General features: G+C 39.3%; 1 protein-coding gene across 1 annotated transcript in view; it reads right to left on the bottom strand.

Annotated features, from left to right (window-relative positions):
• UNC79 (unc-79 homolog, NALCN channel complex subunit) overlaps nucleotides 1-13,433 on the bottom strand; it is a 307,052-nt gene that overhangs the window by 284,332 nt on the left and 9,287 nt on the right. Inside the window, exon 2 of the mRNA XM_032620585.1 lies at nucleotides 10,256-10,260. The gene's annotated coding sequence lies outside the window, so the exon portion shown is untranslated. The remainder of the gene's footprint in view (nucleotides 1-10,255; nucleotides 10,261-13,433) is intronic.

Here is a 13,433-nt window from a genome sequence, read left to right as displayed (position 1 = left end):
AAGTAAAGAGCATTGAAAAGGTAATTACATAGATGAATATAAAAGACAGTGAAAATGTATTTTTTTGGCTTTAACTCTTTTTTCCCCTCTATGATTTAAAAATACAGCTGCATAGAGCAACAACTGTAAATGCTATGAGGATAAAATGAGTTAATACAAATAAAGCTCTTAGAAGAGTACCTGGCACCTAGTAAGTACTTAATAATGTTAAGTATCATTATTATTATTTATCATTCCAATGTGTGTGAAACTTCAGTGGAGATAACCACTTAGCAAGATAAGATAAAACAAACCTGATGATAAATGGATAGTAGACTTCACAGCCAATCAATGGGATAATAGACTTCACAGCCAAAGAGCCTTAATTTCCCCTTTAAAGCATGGTAGAACTAACTACTGGTAGAAACTGTGAGTTTAAGAGAAGTCAGTCATTGGTTCTAAGAATTCTTTTAGAAGACATTTAGCTTGAAGTAATGGTGGATCATTCAAACATCTTAAAGGAATCTACCAAAATTGGACTGGAGTTTGAATAGGAGATAAAGCCTGGAAATTATCATCATAAAAGTGATAGTTGAAGTAAAGGGACAACAGTAGCTCCCTAAATGAAATAACATGCATAGAGAATAGCAGAGGACCAAGGACTGAGCCTTTTTTTTTTTCATAAGTTTCTTTTTTTTTTTAACATCTTCATTGGAGTATAATTGCTTTACAATGTTGTGTTAGTTTCTGCTTTATAATAAACTGAATCAGCTATACATATAGGACTGAGACTTTAAAGAAAACAGAAGAATGAGGGAATGGCCAGCCAAAATATAAATATTTTCTAGGTGAAAAATAGCTAATCACACAACCAGAAAAAAAGAATTCTTGAATTTCTAATAATAATGTGACTTTTAAAAACTGGTTCAATTTAATTGTTTCTATAAAAAGAATTTTCTAAGGAAAATGCAAAAATAAAAGATTCTATCCAGTCTACCTAGAAGAGTTTATACAAACATACTTCATGTGACTGCTCCTGAAATGTAATTTCACCCAGAAAAATAGCAAGCATCCTTAAGTAATGATTTAATGTATTTATCTCTAAATTACTCTTGTCAGCTAAAAATTTTGGAAATAAGTCTATGTCATTTGGCTCACTTTGATAAAGAAGAGAATCCTATTTCCTATGTGAATTATGAAGAACTGTAACCTTTATTCTCAATAAAATATTAATGGAGGAAGAGTTTCTGAAAAGAGCCCTATTTAATGACTGAGTCCTGGGTTAATTCAAGAAACATTTACTGAATCCTACTCTATGCAATAGATTCTGCTCCTCATTCTCTGGAAGATCAAAGACTTTCTCTGCTATCCCATATGTGGATATCTAACCACAAGCTGCTATGCTATTTATTATCCATCTTTCTTCAAAGAATGCTCATATTTCAAGAATACCAACCATTCTACCTCTTTATCCTTGATGAAACTGATTCTAATAAATCAAATTTGCCAAAGGTCTAGAGGACCATTCTAACTTCTATCTAAGAAGAAAACATATAAAACACATAAACTACAATTATTTTCTCCCAGGTTCTTTAAGGCCATTTATAGTGTGAAAAAATGACATACAGGAAATTACGTAAAACATAAATGTACAGTTTAATGAACTGTTCTATAAGCAAACACCAGTATAATCACCATCTAGGTCAAGAAACAGGACATTGTCAACATTACAAAGCCTCTAACTTGCCCTTCTCACTTAGAACTCTCTCCCCTACCCCCAAAGGTTACATTAATTACCTGCCTTTTGGAGTAATTACCTTTGTACTTCTTATACAGGATGATTTTAAAAGAACATAAAATTATCAAAATTTTGTTTAGTATATATATTCAGTATATAGTATATTTAGTATATATATACTTAGTATATATGTTTACTATATATATAGGAACATATAGTCAAACCCAATTTTTAAAGGAATTATCACAATATTTTTTCTAATTTTACTAATCTTCAAAATTATCCCCACAACACATATAAGTCCTGAGGTCTAATTTATCCCAAACCCTTGGTAGCCTATCACCAACGATGAAATGGTAGCCATAATGCAGTGCTTCATTTCTTCAAGCATGTGAGTAATATGTGGTACAAACACAGAGTTCTCAGTATATCCCAAGAGATTTGGGTGATCATTCATCCAAACAGTCAATGTTTCAAACAAAACACTCATCTTGATCCAAGGAAAATGCTTATTAAGGAACCACTGGAATGTGTGATGGAAATGAAGTAGAAAATGAAGTTATTAGAGACTTCCTGTGGCTACAGGGGAAAAACTCACTTCCTTAGCTTTTGGAATATGAGATCACTGCCATTACGGTCTCCATAAAAAAAGAATGGACTGAAGATCCATTATGGTCAGCCCTCTGTATCTACAGGTTCCGCATCTGAGGATTCAACAAACCACTGCTCATAATGGGTTTTTTTTACATTCCAGAAAGCAAAATTTGAATTTGCCGTGCACTGGTAACTATTTACATAGCATTTACATTGTGTTAGGATATCCACTTGTTCAGACAATTTATTGGAAAAAACTATCCTTAATCCACTGCTATGCAGTAGCACCACTGTCTAATCAAGCTTCTATGTACTGACAGCTGTATTTCTAGACTCTATTTTGTGCTGTCAATTTATTGTCTCTTCTTGCGCAGATAATAGTTACTCTCTCGTGGTTAGAGGTGGAAATTTATCTTTAATTTTATTTCCATCATCTCAGATTTAAGCAACTTGTTTCAGCTCCCTCAGTATCTTTTCTCAATTTTTTTTTTGGTTACAGCACCCTGATTTTAATGTGGGGAGCCATCCTATCCCCCTTTTCATGTAGTTTTACTGGGACTGTTAATTGAGGTGCCCACCCTTCCCTGACCAAGAAATAGTAATATAACTCAAAATGTTTTTCAGACTCTCTCTCTAATAAGAAACATAAACTCAGTGATACAAGGATAAAAAGTTTGAGCTGATCCATTCCAATCCATTCCTAAAGAGATTATCCATTAGTCCTTATACACCACGAATATTAGCCAGTGAATTTTATTAGAAAAAGCCAATCTGGACACATTGAAACACAAAACAATTGATCAAGTCTTCTCTGAATCGAAGATGTAAAGATATATTACCTCCAACAGTCCACTACAAAGTTATGGATGAAAAAGGAAGATCAGATTCCTTATAAGAAAAAAGATTAAGAGTTCAATATTTTTCAAAAGAAGTGCCGCCATCCAGGTACTAAGGATAAAGCACTGGAAAAGGAAAAAAGACTGCTTTACTTAGGAGGTAGTCTCAACCTAAAAGTGTTCATCCATCAAACTGGGGAAAAAAAATTTTTTAAAGCAGTGCTATCCATTATTGATGAAGGTACAGAGTAATGTGCACTCTCATGCATTGCTGATTGGAATATGAATTGCTGCAACCTCTTCTGGAAGCTAATCAGGTAATATATACTAAGATTCAAAATACATACTCTCCACCAGAAACACTGTGTTGGAGAAATGTATCCTTTAGAAATAAAAGCACCAGTATCTAAAACGCATATACAAAGATGTTTCTTTCAACTTTGCTGAAGTAACAAAACAGAGGAAGGGGGCTTCCCTGGTGGCACAGTGTTTAAGAATCCGCCTGCCAATGCAGGGGACACGGGTTCAAGTCCTGGTCTGGGAAGATTCCACATGCCACAGAGCAACTAAGCCCGTGTGCCACAACTACTGAGGCTACGCTCTAGAGCCCACGAGCCACAACTACCGAAGCCTGCACGCCTAGAGCCCGTGCTCCACAACAAGAGAAGCCACCGCAACGAGAAGCCCACGCACCGCAACTAAGAGTAGCCCCCGCTCATGGCAACTAGAGAAAGCCTGCGCGCAGCAACTAAGACCCAATGCCGCCAAAAATAAATAAATAAATAAATAAACAACTTTATATAAAAAAGAACAGAGAGAGGGAGAGAGAGAGGGAGGGAGGGAGAAAGAGAGGGAGGGAGGGAGAGAGGGAGGGAGGGAGGGAGGGAGGGAGAGAGGGAGGGAGGGAGGGAGGGAGGGAGGGAGGGAGGGAGGGAGTTTTTTTTAAAACTGGATTTAGATTAACTTGAATTCTCCATTCTTTTTATATGGAGATAACTTTTCACTTACTTTAACCATAATTTTAAAAACTGATTAGGGACTTCCCTGGTGGCGCAGTGGTTAAGAATCTGCCTGCCAATGCAGGGGTCGTGGGTTCGAGCCCTGGTCCGGGAAGATCCCACATGTCACGAAGCAACTAAGCCTGTGCGCCACAACTACTAAGCCTGTGCTCTAGAGCCCTCAAGCCACAACTACTGAGCCCGCGAGCCACAACTACTGAAGCCCACGTGCCTAGAGCCCGTGCTCCACAACAAGAGAAGCCACCACAATGAGAAGCCCGCGCACCGCAACGAACAGTAGCCCCCGCTCACCACAACTAGAGAAAGTCCACCCACAGCAACGAAGATCCAATGCAGCCAAAAATAAATAAGTAAAAAATAAATAAATTTATTTTTAAAAATAGACAGGAGTTGTTAAAAGGTGAAGCTGGAGTTGGATGAAAAGAAGGTCAAATGTAAGAAAAGTTAAAAATGTACAATTAGTAAGACTTTGTAAGATTAGAACTATAGTAAAGAAAAAGACTGCCAAGGAGGGTTCCTACACTTATTTCCAGTATAGGCAGCTGAAAGAGACCGTAGTATCTTACTTTTCAGATTCAAGGCAAACATGATTCACTTCTCATTACATTTACTTTCATAAGCCTAAATTACTTGTGCTATCTTCCTAAAACCAGATCCTATCACTTTCCTGTTCAAAAACCCTTTAGTAGCTTTCCTGTACATATAATAAAAAAAATTATTTTAATTCAAACATGGTCAATAATGCCATCTATGATTTGGCTCCCACCTACTCCCTCATCATCTTCTCACAACATGTTCCTTCTCACCCACACTTAAAGCTATGTAGCTTTCCTCAGTTCTATAAAATATCAAGATCTTGGTCTCCTCAGGGTCTCAGACATGACTTCCTTCTAAAATTTTAATTTCCTTCCCCACTGTTCACCTCTTTAGGTCTCAGCTTAAATATCATTCCAGCAAACACACCTTCAATGACTGCCCTTCCCCCAACTTAAGTTAGGTCCCCTAGTTATTCTTCATATCCTATTTGTGATTATGTATTTAAGTTGACATGTCTGCCTACCTCCCGCTGTAGACTAAGTTAGGGCAGCGACTTTATCTATTTGATTCTCCTGTATATATCCAGTTCCTAGCACAGTGTACAGTGGTATACAGGAGGTGCTCAAACACTGAATGAATGAATGAATGCACACAGGATGAATAGCAGATTTGAGAGGAGAAAGATTTCAGGTTTGGGTATTTTTCATCTGAAGTGTCTATGCATTATCAAAGAGGAAATACTAGGCACACAGAAATAACTACCTGGATTTCAGGAGAAAGATCTAGGACAGAAAGACTGATTTGGGAGTAATCAATAAGTAACTGAAGCCATCCAAAGGCTGAGAATATACAGAGAGAAGAAATTTTAAGCAGAAGGGGAAGGAGGCTAAGACTAAGAAAGAACAATCAAATTGATGAGAGATAAATGAGAAGTTTGTGATACCGTTAAGTGTGATACCACTGAGGAGATTATTTCAAAACCAGAGTAAATAATGCGAAATACTGCAAAAAGGTAAGGACTAAGAGCTATCTACTAGATTTAGTGACAAAGCTACTGATGACCTTGGATAGCATATCAATGGAATGATGAGTAGAAATAAGCCTTCAGTTAATTGAAAACTCAATCAGTGGAGAAGTTGAGAAAGCTACCAAAAACTTGGATGCTTATGTTAAAGGAGATGGAAGGGCTTCTTTCCCTTTTATAAGGAATGAAAGCTGAGCATATTTAAATTATCACGAGATGGAGTCGGTAAAGAGAAATCTAAGTTAGACAATTGCTAGAGCTTTGTATCCCATAGGGTAGGAAAGATGTAGGACCCAGAGCACAGGAAAGAGGGTCAGCCCTAGAATGGTAATTCTCCATTCCACTGCAATTAGAGGAAAGATGGGTTGGATTCAGTTACATTTGTAGATAAGGGGGCAATAATTAAGGAATAGTTTCAACTTCCTCTGTGAAGTAGGAGATGAGGTACTCTGTTAAGATTAAGTAGAGGGCTAACATAATAAATCAATAGAACATGAGATTTAAAATGGACACTATCATGAAAAGTAAAGGAAAAGAGAAAGGAATTTCAAGAGGCACTACAGGCTTATGAGTTTGGAGACAATGAATTTCTAAGAGCAGTAACAGTGTGATTCTTTCATTTCCTTTGCAGCTCTTGCCTGAGCCAAAATGGGGGGACTAAGACTGATATAGGATTTGTATTCTGGAGGGCACATGAACAAAAAGATAAAAGGGCAAAGAAGTTAGAGGTATTGGCAATAGAACACTTAAATGAGAGTGGGTAAGGTGGGAAGGGTGGATAAGGAAAAAGGAAAAATAACAGGTTCCTCACAGAAGAGAATGGCGAAGTCCAAATGATGCCAAGTAAAGGTGTGGTGGGAACAATGGGGTAATAAAGCTGAGAGAAGTGTAGGCTGACAAAATGAATATATTAAAGAAGTGATTTTCCCCATGACAGGTCTACCCTAAGTATCATATTGAATGTATATGTGTACACATACGTGCATAAATTATACGATCAATTTTAATCAGTACTTGATTTACAAAGTTTAATTCTGACTAACCTCAGGTTACTATTTAAAAAAAATATATGTTAATGCCCTGCTTACACGGTAGGCCACAAAATCTTTCAATGACATACTGCTTTGAATAAAGCAAAAAAGTTAAAAATCACTGGTCTAGGTCAACCTGCTGATTTTACAGAAAAGGAAACAGCCTTCCAGAAGTAAAGTGATTTATCCAAATTCAGCAACTTGCCACAGCAACAGAACTTTAAAAATAAATAGAACTTTGCAGAAAATGTTTTTTCTGTGTTGAAAAATGGCTTACCCCTGATCTTTCTGAATAAAAGTATTTCATAATCATCAATCTTTCTTAAAATCTTTGACAGAAATATTTGTCACAAATATCTATCATGCTTACAAATTAAATACTGTGTTCATCATGCTTATAAATTAAATGTTATAAATGATTTATAAGTCTTGTCTAAAGACCTGAATTTATAATTTCTATAAATTTCTTTCCCAAAAATTATCAAAGAAAAAGGACAAGCTTAGTCGATATAAATGCTACATTTTACTTATACTGTTAATTAAAATTTTTCCATTTCTTCTATAATCTTCCTCAACACAGCATTACACACAGCCACTACTACTAGAAAGGACTGAAATTGGCAAGAGAGATGAATCCTATTTGTCTCATCAGCAGTTTAACCACTCAACAGGTTATATTAAAAAAAAAAAAAGAGCTCAGAATATTTGCCAGCCTTTGAGCTAAATGTCAGAAAAACAATAAGATAGGAACTATCTGCTTTCCCATCTACAGACCACATAATAGATGCTCACTAAATGCCTGTTCACATGAAGGAGGAATTTCAGTCTTCTGATCAAAGAGTAAATATTTTGATTTATCTACTACCCTACACCTAAGGATTAAAAAATTATCACACCTCACACTTCCTCAAGGAATTTTAAATCTGGCTATGGAGATGAGATAGATAGGCAGTATATGCATATGGTGATGATCAGATACCGGAACTTTATACCTACTGGATGTTAGCCAATAAAGTACTCATCTGGGAAATAGACAGTCAAAGTTCTACCAATGATATCACAGTCAAAATATTTTATAATCAGCTGTTTCACCAAGAAAATCATTAGTTTGTCAGATCTCACTTTAAACCAAGAGTTGAACTACTTCATTTATTCCCCAAACTCACATTTTAAAACTATTCCACAAAAATTTAACCTGAAGACATGAAAGTTTCTACACACTAATTCTTCCCCAAAGAACATCCTGTAAATTCTTAAGATTTCAAAATAAAATCTTCCAAAACACCTCACAAATAGAACCAAGACCTCCTCCAAGAAATTCCCCTTGATCCTCATATTTGTAGAGTCCATATTTCAAATTCTCCTACTTGCTAAAATTGATTAGCAATCCCCAAATCAATACTCACACTTTCACATCATTCACAGACATGTGGGGGTGGTGAAAAATTTGAATCGCCCAACGCTAAGGTCAAACAAGGCTATGTTCTAACTTCTTATTTCAGTTCTCATACTGTAAACAAGTGTCCTTTCCATGGTCTTCTAAGTGTCACATTTTTTACATTTTTGTACTTTTTGTTGGAGATTTCACTGTTTAAAATGGCCCCCAAGCAAACCAATATATACAGCATGGATAAACAAGGTCCTACTGTATAGCACAGGGAACTATATTCCATATCCTGTGATAAATCACAATGGAAAGGAATATGAAAAAGAATGCATATATGTGTAAATGAATCACTTTGCTGTACAGCAGAAATTAATACAACACTGTAAATCAACTGTACTTGAATAAATTTTTTAAAATAAAATAAATTAAAAAATAAAATGGTCCCCAAGCATAGTGCTGAAGTGCTGTTTAGAGTGTCTAAGCACGAGACTGTGATGTGCCTTAGAGGAAAAATATACGTATTAGATAAGCTTCAATCCGACATGAGTTATAGTGCAGTCAGCCATGAGTACAATACTTATGAATCAATAATATATAATAAATACGGTGTCCTTAAATAGAAACACACATAAAATCAGGTTATATATTGATAGGTTGAGAAACATATTGTGACCAGAGGCTCACAGGAACCTAAGCCTGTACTTCCCTAGGAGCAGTGGTTCAGCGTGTACTAATTCAGCATTCACAGTGACTACATAATAAAACTACCCCAAATAACAAGAATCCACTGTACTTTGAAAGTGACACCTTTATACATGTAAAATTAATAAGACAGGGCAAAGAATTTGTTCAACAAAATGAACTACCATTTCCCAACATATAGCATTATTCCATGAGAATACTCAATAAATACATGTGTCAAGTAAATGGTTCAGAAAATTAAGCGCTCCAGTTTTATGGCAAAGACCCCTCCAGTGCAATATTCTTCCCCAGCCAGCACAAAGGTAGACCATTCCTTCGTCATTAGCTGGAGCACACGGACGCAGCCATTAGAAGCTTAAGTGCACAATCACCCGAGTCAGAGAAGAAAAAAGTTCAGTAAGTCTGGTCTTACGCTGCAGTTCTCATTAGTGTATAACTGACCCCTGAACAACACAGGTCCACTTACACAGCGATGTTTTTCAACAAATATATACTACAAGATCCGAGGTTGCCTGAACCCTCGGAGGCAGAACCTCAGATACCGGAGGGCAGACTGTAAAGCTACGGAGGGAATTCCGACCGCAGGGAGGGTCAGCACTCCTAATTCCGCCCGCACCGCCCGCTCCCCTCCGGAGGCCCGCACCTCCCCACCTTGCACGGGTCAAGTGTATTTTCCTTCAGTAGATTTCGTCGGCTTTCACGACGCTTTGAAAATATCCTGTGGCCACACATTAATACCAAGCATGAACAAGTGTCTCAATTTTATTTAACATTTTTAAGTGACTGTATAACTCTATGATACACAATACCAAAAAAGTGCAAAACATTCACCATAAGCATGTGATTAAGAAGGTGAATACCCACAATGGTTGCATCATCAACCCAACTACGAACTTTTGCGCGTTTAAAGAAGCCACAGCGTTTTCTGAAAGTTTGCCGGACATAAACAGCTGCTCCACATCTTCTCCCACTACTGTCTTCGGTACTGGTTCAGATTGCTAAGCACATACCCACTGGGGGTTAAGAAGGCGGCGAAAAACACCGCGAGGGCAATTGCCACCGCCTGGAAGAGAAGATGAAAAACGCTGTTAGCGACGGCGGCTTCCGGGTACCGTCACTCGCTGCCGAACAAAATAAAGAACGAAAACCGCTCTAAACGTTTCGAGGAGTTCGGCTGTTGTCATCAAAACGGGGGCCTGGCGAAACCTAAAAAGCGGGAGCTGCCTTCCTAGGCGACCCAATAGAAATTTTTGAGGAAAACTCATTTTCCTTCTCATGGCGCCCCAGTTCTGACCTTTGAACTCTGGAAGCTAGACGCTGCCCACGATTTCCAGCGTTTTAGGGGAAATGCTACGTCTTGGCAATTTAGAGAGCGATCGAAGGTGGCAGATATTCTGAGGTGGGCAACGACAGCTCTGCCCCTCGGACTTCGCGCCCATAAAAGGTACCGACGACGAAGGCTCGGCCCTCTGAGGCCCGCGCGCTTCTCCAGGTCCCTGCTTCCCGCCGCCTCAGGCCCAACCCGGCACCCTCACCGCGACGCCGCCCCGGCCCCCCACCGGGCCTCTGAGCCCTCCAACTGCGGCCCGGCCACCGAAGCCTCCCACCCAAGCGGCGGCCGCGTCCTCCCCGCCTCGGCCACACGCTCCCGTCCGTCGCGTCCCGCCTGCGCCGCCCCAGCGGGTGGGCCCCAACTCACGATGCTCGACGCGGGGCGCTGGCGCGGAAGCGTCAAGTGGACCAGGCGCTGGCCACGCTGCAGGACCAGCAGGGTCACACGGCGGCGGGGAAGTAGGCAGACAACCGGCAGGCGCGGCATGACTCTCGGCTGAAGCGAAGACGCGAGGCGAAGACGCGAGGCTCTGCGAGGCGAAGTGACTTGAGATGAAGTGAAATGACGCGAGGCAAGGTTTGAGCGCGCGAGCTCCAGAACTGGGCGGGCAACTGGTCTGCGCAGGCGCCCGGGCCAAAGGGTGGGGGGCCTGCTCCCCTTTTCCCCGCTAAGCCACGCCCGTGCCACGCCCCTTCCGCTCCGCACCCTTCTCTGGCCCGCCCTCTCACACGTCTTCCGTCCTCCCCACACCCATTCCTCGTGCACCTCTTCTCACGTCACACGTGCAATACCCCTGTCGCGGTGCCCCTAGGCCCTGCTTCCTACCCCTCCCACAGTGCCCTCTCCCTTACCTACCTTGCCCAACCCCCCAGCGCTACGGCACACAGTATCTCGATTTTCTGCCGGTGAGATGCTGAACACCTCTGTACTTACTTCCCCTTATCTTTCATTCCTCCCTACCTATACCTTTCAACATGCCATTACTTCTGTTTGTGGAATTTATAACATTTCTACTCTGTTCTCTAATGTTAATTACATTTTCCATACATGGTCTATAACTTAATTCCCAACATTGAAAACCAAAAACAAGTATCTGCTGTGTGCTGATGATATAAAAATATTCATGACAGGATCAAATAGAGTGTTTGGATCGAGTAAAGAAGGTGATATAATTATATGTCACTAGACTTGTAGCTCTTGAGGGAGAAATGGAATATATTATGATTTTCAAATTTAATACTATAATAATCCTGTATCTACTCTCTAAGATGATCTAGTTTATTCACACTATTTTACTTTTAGGCTTATTACACAACCAGCATTCTAGTATTTCTTTTAATTGCCTTGTTTCTACTTCCTGAATTCTTTCTCTGTTTTTGGATTCCTATTTCATTTTGCTGTAGTACATCCTTAAGCACTTCTTTCAGGAACGGTCTGTGGTTGATAAATCTCCTCAGTCCTTGGAAGTCAAAAAAATATTTTGCTCCAAACTTAAATGCTAATTTGGCTGAGTATAGAACTCTGGGCTCAAAATCATTTTTCTTCAGGAATTTTAAAGCCATTATTCCCTTGTTTTCTAGCAGCTAGTGTAACTGATGTGAGCCAATATAATTCTCATTCCTTTGATGTAACCTCTTGTTTCTTCTTGGAATCTTTTTATCTTTGGACTTGTGAAATTTCTCCAAGTTAGGGCTAGATATGGTTCTTTCTTTCATCCATTCATGAGACTTTTTAATTTGAAGACTTGGATCTTTCTTTAGCTCTGGGAGATCTACTTCTATGTATTATTTATGTCTTTCCCTCTATTTTCTTTGTCTGTCTTCTCCTTGTGTCTTTACATGGGGTGGCTCTCTGTGGTCTCTTATGAGACAGGATACCATTCACCAGGGCTCTACTCTTGACCTAATCATCTCCCAGAGGCTATACCTCCTAATACCATCACATTGGGAGTTAGGATTTCAACATACGAATCTGGAAGGAACATAAATATGCAGTCCATTGCATCTAGTAAAAAAAGAATGCAAAACATCTCATTAAAAAGTTTTAGTTCTTAAAAATTATCATCACAAGAAAAAAGATTTTGTAACTGTATATGGTAACAGATGTTAACTAGACTTATTGTAGGGATCATTTCTCAATATGAAACCGCACACCTCAGTTGGGACTTGAACCCACAATCTTCCACCTGAAGCCACACAACTCATCTCAGGACTTAATGAAGCTCAGGTTCTTTATGTTTCAGTGCAGAAGGAATTCAACGAGAGGCAAAGTGATAGGTAAGAAGTAGATTTATTAATATCCTTTGTAAAGGGGTTGCAGGAACATGGGGCATGAGAGGATGGTCATGTCCCAGGTCTCAGGTGAGTTCTTGGGATGGGCCACCAGGTGAGGGTCCTTGGCTTCCCGCAGGAAAGCATTCAAGAGCAAACCATAGTAAAGGGAAAGCAGAGATACACATTCCATAGACAGAATATGTTCTGTCTCAGAAGGTAGGGGCAGCCCTGAGAGATGCACCCTCCATAGACAGAGTGTGGGCTGTCTCAGAAGGTGAGAGCAGCCCTGAAATATGGGGTGGTTAGTTTTTATGGGCTGGGTAATTTCATAGGCTAATGAGTGGGAGGATTGTTCCAACTATTTGGGGGAAGGGGCGGGGATTTCCAGGAGTTGGGCCACTGCCCACTTTTTGGTCTTTTATGGTCTGCCTCAGCACTGTCATGGCACTTGTGGGTGTGTCATTTAGCATGATAATGTATTACAATGAGCATATAATGAGGCTCAAGGTCTACTGGAAATTGAATCTTCTGCCATCTTGGACCTAGTAGGTTCTAACCAGTTATTGTTGTGTCCTCAATGGCTGTGTCATTCTTTTAATGGTTGTGCCCTGCCCCCTTCCCTCTTGTCTCAGTTATATACAAATAGCAAATCATTATATTATACACCTGAAACTAAAAATATGTTATATGTCAATTATATCTAATTTAATTTTAAAATTTTTGCTTATCTTTTTACTGAGTATACTTGATTTATACTATTATATTTGTTTCAGGCATACAACATAGTGATTCAAAATTTTATAGATTATACTCCATTTAAAGTTATTAAAAATAAATAAAATAAAGTTATTATAAAATATTGGCCATATTCCCTGTGCTGCACTATATATCCTTGTAACTTATTCTATACATAGTAGTTTGTATCTCTTAATCCCCTACCCTTCTTTTGCTCATTGCTCTTTCCCTCTCCCCAGTGGTAA

Source organism: Phocoena sinus, chromosome 2, assembly GCF_008692025.1.
Source record: "Phocoena sinus isolate mPhoSin1 chromosome 2, mPhoSin1.pri, whole genome shotgun sequence".
Taxonomy (NCBI): domain Eukaryota; kingdom Metazoa; phylum Chordata; class Mammalia; order Artiodactyla; family Phocoenidae; genus Phocoena; species Phocoena sinus.
Note: the sequence above shows the minus strand (reverse complement) of the source record. Positions and strands in the feature narration are given on the sequence as shown.